We start from the raw sequence: 9,659 nt of genomic DNA on the forward strand, positions 1-9,659 counted from the left end.
TGTGGTGGTTGTGGTGGTTGTGGTGGTTGTGGTGGTTGTGGTGGTGGTGGTGGTGGTGGTGGTGGTTGTTGATGATGATGATGATGATGATGATGATGATGATGATGATGATGATGATGATGATGATGATGATGATGATGATGATGATGATGATGATGATGATGATGATGATGATGATGATGATGATGATGATGATGATGATGATGATGATGATGATGATGATGATGATGATGATGATGATGATGATGATGATATGGTTTAACGTCATACACTCCCCCCTTATTGGGAGGCTAGGTCGGTGCCCCTCACAGAAGGAAACGCTGGTCTGAATTGTTCGTCGCATGGACACAAAAACGGTAGAGGAATGGTGGACGTGTAGAAATTGAATAAAATAGACTAATGCAGATATTCTATCACCCGCTTCAGCTGAAATATCTTCTGCTGAAATGCTCAGCATTACTCAACCTCAATCGAAACGTAATCTGTAGATGATTTCAACGTTTGATAAAGAAATTAACAGGAAATTCATGAACATCATTCATAATTCCATTAAACCAAGAAGTTGGACTTATCGTGGAAGAATCTGTCTTAGATTAACATTGATGAAGAAATTCAAGATAGAAAAATCAGAAAAGTTGAAAATGTGTTTGAGAATGTGTGTTTGTGTACGTGTGTTTGTGTACGTGTGTTTGTGTACGTGTGTGTGTGTGTGTGTGTGTGTGTGTGTGTGTGTGTGTGTGTGTGTGTGTGTGTGTGTGTGTGTGTGTGTGTGTGTGTGTGTGTGTGTGTGCACGCACGCGCATACATACTTGCCCACATGCACGCGAACATGTACATATGCGTTATTGTGTACAAGTGTTTCCTTGTGCCTGCATGCGCGTGACGTCAATACAGAAGGCACACAGACGAGGAGCCTGTGCATAAATAACATAAAAAAAAATAAAAAAAAATAAAGAGAAAATAAAGAGGAATAAAATAAGGGAAGAAAGGAGAGGAAGCCGACATTGCGCCAACGTGATATCGTGCATTACGAAAGAAAGAGGCAAAGGATGCAACGTAAGAGGATTTATCAAAGTACAAGAACTTGAAGCCAGGGTGGAAATGGATTAGTTTTGTAACAAAATTTAAAGAGTGACCGAAGGATGGATGGATGGATGGATGGAGGAAGAGAAGAAGAAGAAGAAGAGGAGGAGGTGAGAAGGGAGAGAAGGAGGAGGGGAGGGAAGAGGGGAAGGAGGAATGGAGGGAGATGGGAAAGGAGGAAGTGAAGATGAGGATTTGCAACTTGGTCACTGCCAGTCGTGGTGTACAAGGGCGCTGATGATCCTGATGAAGTTGAAGACTGACGAGGGAGAGGAGGAGGAGGAGTAGGTGGAGGTTGAAGATGAAGAAGTCTAGGAGAAGGAGGAGGAAGAAGAAGAAAGAGAAGAAAAGGAAGGAGAAAAAAAGAAAAAGAAATGGAAAAAGAAGAAAAAGAAGAAGAAAAGGAAGAAGAAAAAGAAGAAGAAAAAGAAGAAAAAGACAAGAAAAATAAAAAGAGGAGGGAAGAAGGAAGAAGAAAGAAGGAAGAAGAAGGAAGAAGAAGAAGAAGAAGAAGAAGAAGAAGAAGAAGAAGAAGAAGAACAACAACAACAACAACAACAAGAGGAAAAAGAAAATGGAAAAGAAAATGATGGAAGGAAAATAAAATGTTGGGAGAAAAGAAATAGAAAAAATTGGAACAAGAGAAAATACAAGAGAAAGAGGAAAAGGAATCAATTGATGAGGAAAAGAGAAAGTGGAGGAGAATTTTGAGAGGAAGTGGGAGAGGGAGAAAAAGAGAAAGGAGAAAGTGAAAAAGAGAAAAAGAGAGAATAAAATAAGAAAAAATAAAAAAGAGAAAAAAAGAGAAAGAGAAAACGAGAAAGAAGAAAGAAAATAGAAAAAATAGAAAAGGAAGAAAAAAGAAAAAAGAAAGTGATGAAAAATAGAAAAAAAGAAAACATAGAGGAAGAGAGAGAAAAAGAAAAAAGAGAAAGTGAAAGACAAAGATAAAGGGAAAGAGAAAGGGAAAAGAGAAAGAGAAAGAGAAAAAGAAAGAGAGAGAAAGAAAAGAGAAAGAGAAAGAGAAAGAGAAAGAGAAAGAGAGAAAGAGAAAGAGAAAGAGAAAGAGAAAGAGAGAGAGAAAGAGAAAGAGAAAGGGAAAAGGAAAGAGAAAGAGAGAGAGAAATAGAAAAAGAGAAAGGAGAAGGAGAAAGGGAAAGAGAAAGAGAAAAAGAGGAAGAAAAAAAGATAGTAAAGAGAGAAAGCGAAAGAGAAAGAGAAAGAGAAAGAGAAAAAGAAAGAGAAAGAGAAAGGGAAAGAGAAAGAGAGAAAGAGAAAGAAAGAGAAAGAGGAAGAGAAAAAAGAGAGAAAAGAGAAAGAGAAAGGGAAAGAGAAAGAGAAAGCGAAAGCGAAAGAGAGAAAAGAGAAAGAAAAAGAGAAAGAGAGAGAGAAAGAGAAAGAGAAAGAGAAAGAGAAAGAGAAAGAAATATTGAGATAGAGATACAGATAGAGATATTTATAGAGATAGAGATAAATATAGAGATAGAGATAGAGATAGATGTAGAGATAGTAATAGAGATAGGGACAGGGATGGGGATAGAGAGATATAGAGATAGAGATAGAGATAGAGATAGAGATAGAGATAGAGATAGAGAATGGGATAGGGATAGAGATAGAGATAGAAATACAGAAAGAGCAAGAGCATGAGAAAGAAAAAGAGAGAAGAATAGAAATAAAAGAAATAGAAGTAGAAGTAGAAGTAGAAGTAGAAATAGAAATGGAAATGGAAATGGAAATGGAAATGGAAATGGAAATGGAAATGGAAATGGAAACGGAAATGGAAATGGAAATGGAAATGGAAATGGAAATGGAAATGGAAATGGAAATAAAAATAGAAATGGAAATGGAAATGGAAATGGAAATGCAAATGGAAATAGAAATGGAAACGGAAATGGAAATGGAAATGGAAATAGAAATAGAAATAGAAATAAAAAGAGAAAGAGAAAGATAAAGAGAAAGCGAAGGAGAAAGAAAAAGAAAAAGAGAAAGAAAAAGATAAATAAAAAAGAAAAAGAAAAAGGGAAGAGAGAGGGAAATATAAAAAAGAATTGGAAAGAAAAAGAAGAAGGGAAATAGGAGAGAGGGACGACGTGGCAGAGAAGAAGAAGAAGGTGGAGAAAAAACAGAAAGGAAAATATTAGAAGGGAAGGAAAAAGAAAAAGAAATATTTTTCTTCTTCTTCGTCTTCCTCCTGTTTTCGTATGTCTGGTTCACTACTAGGAAAACTTCTGCTAGTTCCTAAAGAAATCTTCCTTCCTCTTCGTCTTCTTCCTGTTTTTGTATGTCTAGTTTACTACTAGGAAAACTTCTGCTAGTTCCTAAAGAAATCTTTCTTCTTCTTTGTCTTCTTCCTGTTTTCGTATGTCTAGTTCACCACTAGAAAGACTTCTGCTAGTTCCTAAAGAAATCTTTCTTCTTCTTCGTCTTCTTCCTGTTTTCGTATGTCTAGTTCACTACTAGGAAGACTTCTGCTAGTTCCTAAAGAAATCTTCCTTCTTCTTCGTCTTCTTCATGTTTTCGTATGTCTAGTTTACTACTAGGAAGACTTCAGCTAGTTCCTAAAGAAATTTTTCTTCTTCGTCTTCTTCCTGTTTTTGTATGTCTAGTTCAATACTAGGAAGATTTCTGCTAGTTCCTAAAGAAATATTTCTTCTTTTTCGTCTTCTTCCTGTTTTCGTATGTCTAGTTTACTACTAGGAAGACTTCTGCTAGTTCCTAAAAAAAAATTCTTCTATGTCTTCTTCCTGTTTTTGTATGTCTAGTTCACTACTAGGAAGACTTCTGATAGTTCCTAATGAAATTTTTCTTCTTCGTCTTCTTCCTGTTTTTGTATGTCTAGTTCACTACTAGGAAGACTTCTGCTAGTTCCTAAAGAAATCTTTCTTCTTCTTCGTCTTCCTCCTGTTTTCGTATGTTTAGTTCACCACTAGGAAGATTTCTGCTAGTTCCTAAAGAAATCTTTCTTCTTCGTCTTCTTCATGTTTTCGTATGTCTAGTTCACATCAAGGAAGACTTCTGCTAGTTCCTAAAGAAATCTTTCTTCTTCGTTTTCTTCCTGTTTTCTTATGTCTAGTTCACTACTACGAAGACTTCTGCTAGTTCCTAATGAAATCTTCCTTCTTCTTCGTCTCCCTCCTGTTTTCGTATGTCTAGCTCACTACTAGGAAGACTTCTGCTAGTTCCTAAAGAAATCTTTCTTCTTCTTCGTCTTCTTCATGTTTTCGTATGTCTAGTTCACTACTAGGAAGACTTCTGCTAGTTCCTAAAGAAATCTTTCTTCTTCTTCGTCTATTTCATGTTTTCGTATGACTAGTTTATTACTAGGAAGACTTTTGCTAGTTCCTAAAGAAATCTTTCTTCTTCTTCGTCTTCCTCATGTTTTCGTATGTCTAGTTCATTACTAGGAAGATTTCTGCTAGTTCCTAAAGAAATCTTTCTTCTTTGTCTTCTTGTTTTCGTATGTCTAGTTTATTACTAGGAAGACTTTTGCTGGCTCCCAAAGAAATCTTCCTTCTTCTTCTTTCTGTTTTCGCATGCCTAGTTCATTACTAGGAAGACTTCTGCTAGTTCCTAAAGAAATCTCTCTTCTTCTTCGTCTTCTTCATGTTTTCGTATGTCTAGTTCATTACTAGGAAGACTCTTGCTAGTTCCTAGAGAAATCTTTCTTCTTTGTCTTCTTCTTGTTTTCGTATGTCTAGTTCACTACTAGGAAGACTTCTGCTAGTTCCTAAAGAAATCTTTCTTCTTCTTCGTCTTCTTCCTGTTTTCGTATGTCTAGTTCATTACTAGGAAGACTTTTGCTGGCTCCCAAAGAAATCTTCCTTCTTCTTCATCTTTCTGTTTTCGTATGTCTAGTTCACTACAAGGAAGACTATTCCTACTTCCCTGGTGATCAAATCTATGGTTTTAGATTATTTCTAGTAATCTTTTCTATTTTTTCAAGAAAATGTTGTACGATGTAGACTCTCATTGAAGGGGAGAGTCTGAATCAAAGTGTGATATAAACAGTGATGGACTTGGACCATGGAAACGTGATGGACGACTTAGAACCTGTTCTGACCCAACTCCACCTCAGACTTGAAATAAGACGAACATGATTAACCAAGATGAAATATAGATAAACATAGCAAATGCTGGTTTCAATTTGATACAAACTAAATTAAGTTCTGTCTATTATCTCTGATAACCTGAACTTGTGTCTGCCTGTGGCAGATGACCTCCGACCCAAAAGAAAATGAAATTTTGGGTTTCTCGTTTGCTTGGACCGAAGATCACTTTAGTCTAAAACTAAAAGCATAAGATTGATATAAAAAAAAAAAAAAAAAAAGTGGATGCCAAAGTTATTGCACTATGGCTGTCTAGCTTTTGTGATGAAGAAGCCTTTTGGTATTTAGATTCATATATAGGGAAAAAGATAGATACATAGATACATACATATATAGATACATAGACAGGTAGGTAAATAGATAGAGAAATGGAGAGACATAACTGTTATTATATACGAGTATATATATATATATATATATATATATATATATATATATATATATGTGTGTGTGTGTGTGTGTGTGTGTGTGTGTGTGTGTGTGTGTGTGTGTGTGTGTGTGTGTGTGTGTGACTGTATGTGTGTATATGTGTGTGTGTGTGTGTGTGTGTGTGTGTGTGTGTGTGTGTGTGTGCGTGTGTCTGTGTTTACATATTACATATATAATATATATGTATATCAGATAATCTCTTTGGCAGTAGCGCACGGGACTCGAACCCGATGCGCTTGGAAGTAAACTCCCAAGACGCACTCACGCCTTAGACCTCTCTGATTGATGTCGCTGTCCAATAGCGAATTTCTCGAATATATGTATATATATATATATATATATATATATGTATATATATATATATATATATATGTATATATATATACCTGTTTTATACACAACTATCTTTTCATTTTCATACAAACATTTCTTCCCCTCCAACAACTGTAGCAAAGTCACGCATTCAAGAAATCGTTTTCTATGGATATACCAGTACCATATTTAATTTCCTGTATCAGTAATAATTGTTACCCCGCTGGGACATGCCTTATGGAAATGTATATTGATTAACATTTTTATGTCTCTCACAGCAATATGTAAGTATGCATGAGTGTTTGTAGTAATATTCTGTATAGTAACAATTGTAGTTTGTGAACTGATTTGTGCACAGTGCTCCTAAATATGAAATATGCCCTTCTTGTGTTCAGCTGTCAAGACAGCGGTCTTGTTCGCCTATACTCGCAGTTTAATTCGAATAAACAACAACACACAACAACGTCAAGACTGTACAATTTCAAACCAGGATTAATGACCACCTTATGAATCGATAGCTTTAAGAAAATAAAATGAAAATAAATAAATTAATAAGAATAAACAAGCCTCGAGAGAATTGGAGTTTCTTTAATCCTTCTCTCGCGGACGAGATCTTTCACAAATGTGGTGGTAACATACCACTACACGATTACCGATCCCGTGCGCGCGGGTGGTCTGTCCGACGTAGTCCATAATCCACTCCTCACCAGCTCTCTAAGAACAGCAGACCATCTCTACACCCACTGGAGTCCTCTCACCCTTATGAACCCTCTTAGTGAGGCAAAATATCCGAGTTTTTTGGGGTATTGCCAACAGTATTTTACATAATATTGCATATTTAACAATAGCATTTATCGGCATTCTTCAGCGCTTTCCCTCTCCAAAGTACTATGGATAATTTCGTTCATAAGTTGAACGATGATCACAAAATTTTTTTTCTTAAACTGAAAAAGTATATCTCTAAATACTTAGATCTATTAACGCAGTTGACTTTAAAAAAATGTATATACATATATATATGTGGAAAAGTTGGTAGAGAAACGCGGGTTAGACTTGTAGTCGAAACGTCAAGAATATAGTGTTCTCGCTCTAACCCGCGTTTCTCTACCACCTTTTCCACTCTGTCTTCCCTTCATAACATATATATATATGTGTGTGTGTATATATATTTACTATTTATTTATACATATGAGTACTGGTTTCCTCATAACTGAAGACTATATCGTAGAATAAGTGCTGCATAGGCTTGCAAGGTCTTTTAAACTTTAAACTAAAACAGTCGAGATCGATATACCTAGCATACCTAGCGGTCAAACAAGATGCAAGTAGGAAAGAGACGCTACGAGGCATTGTGGAGTGATTCTGTGCGGTTTTGCATGTAAACTCGCCACCCCAGTTCCCCACGGGTCTCACAAAAGTGAACAAGGAACGAGAGAGCTATACGGCTTGACAGCATGGAGCCGAAACTCAAGAAACGCATCGAGGATCACTTGTATCTAATGACTGACAAATGAAGATATTTTATTTGTTATTTACGTTATTATAGTTTTTATTTATTATTTTATTATTGAAATTATTTTTTTTCGCATTCGATCTAGATATGGACCAAAATGTCTCCTGTCGGCATGCTCCGCCTTTGTAATCCTTTGAATGGACGCTTATGTCCAATACTTCCTCTACTCAGGCTTTCCTTAACTGATTAGAATCGACTGATGTCTACCAAAGACAAATGCAATATTTAGGAAGAGCAATGATATTGTTATAACCTTTACTATAGAGCAGCGTTTCTCAACCAGGGTTCCCCGGAACCCTAAGGTTCCGCAAAAGGTCCCTAAGGGTTCCGCGAGAACAAGTGAGAAAAGCTAAAGCATTTTTTATTTATTATCTAATTTCATATACGTAATATAATTAAACGCGCACGACATATTCTTGATTATTGTAATAAGGTAATATAGACATCATCCTCTCTAACCTATTATTACTATGAAAATAAAATGAGAAAGATATTTTATAAATATACAGTTATATATATATATATATATAAATATATATATATATATATTTATTTCATTTTATTTTATTTTATTTTATTTTTTTTGCGCAGGGGTTCCTTGAGGCATGCAATTTATTTCAAAGGTTATGCAAGGGTTAAAAGGTTGAGAAACGCTGCTATAGAGGGACCTAAATATGCTCACATAGTGGGAACCTGACAAGTGTATATAACATGTATATCAGCAAAAATGTTCATTAAGTCATGAAAACTATGGCGTCAATATGATCAGTAAAATAAAAAAAATTCCTTCATTCTGAATCCTCTTGTCAATTTATAAGTTATGAAATAGATGTTTATTCAGTACATTAACCTGCATAACAACTCATAGTAGTCATATTTATATAAAGTAGAAAAAAAAACTCTTAGACACTTTATGGTATACTTTCTGTCTCTTGTAAACAAAGACAAAGAAAAATTTCGTAGTAATTTGTCACAAATGGACATATTTCATTTCAATTCCTGTTCCACAGACCATGATTGACAAGCGTTTTTTTTGTGCAAGTTATAAGTTAATTAAAACTCCTCTAAATCCTCTACATACCCCCAAACAGTCGCAGAACTTGTCTTCCCAGCTGTACTTATCCTCGACCTTGCCTATGATTGAGGCAAATGATTCGCCACCGTCTTGGATCACGTACTAGTCCCTTGATCGATAGCTAATACCCTCCCGGATGAGAGGTCAGAGTCCAAATATGACCCGATCTATGGGTAATGACGTGGCATTAAAAACAAACACACACACACACACACACACACACACACACACACACACACACACACACACACACACACACACACACTCACTCACTCACTCACTCACTCACTCACTCACTCACTCACTCACTCACTCACTCACTCACTCACTCACTCTCTCTCTCTCTCTCTCTTTCTCTCTCTCTCTCTCTCTCTCTCTCTCTCTCTGTCTGTCTCCTTTGCCACTAGAGTTGGAGAATCGGTTCGCAATGCAGCGATACCGAAACTTTCTTGAGTAGGCGGAACTCGAACTGAAAGTACTGAAGTAGTGGTCGAGAATAAGGCCTGTGGACCGTCGATCTGTATCTACCAATGTACGAAGGAACGCATATTCTACGGTTAATTCTACATTCAATAATATAGCAGGCATGACACGTGCTATACATAGTAAGTGGAAGCTTTAAATATTATGCACGATTGAAATAAACTTGTCCGTGAATCGAGTTAAATTTATCAACCTATGAGAGAAATTCGCTAGTGACAGCGACATTAATCTGGTGGCCGAAAGCAGTGGGTTCGAAACCTGCATGCGACTGTCATAAAAATTAACTTATTAACCTATATTTGTTCATCTTTTTCCCCTTTTTTTTTTATTTGGGCACAAATGAAACTGCTTATTTCTAATACTATTTCTGATGTTTCTCGAGATGCCTAATTACCAGTCGTCAGGTATTGGTATTTTACAAAAACGTGGTTATGAAGGAACAAGATATATAATTCAATCATACGTCTGTCAGTAGGTCTAGATAATGTATTTACATAACTATATTAATCAAACTTGGAGCTTCATCAAGAATGGCTCATTTTTAAACTAAATGTCTTTTCTAAACTGATTATTATAGGACAAAATGGTCTGAGTATATTAAACTCAACTGGTGTTATTTGATATTGCAACAACATAAGTAATGAAAACTACTCTTTGT

Source organism: Oratosquilla oratoria, chromosome 8, assembly GCF_046742065.1.
Source record: "Oratosquilla oratoria isolate Oo_2021 chromosome 8, ASM4674206v1, whole genome shotgun sequence".
Classification (NCBI taxonomy): Eukaryota; Metazoa; Arthropoda; class Malacostraca; order Stomatopoda; family Squillidae; genus Oratosquilla; species Oratosquilla oratoria.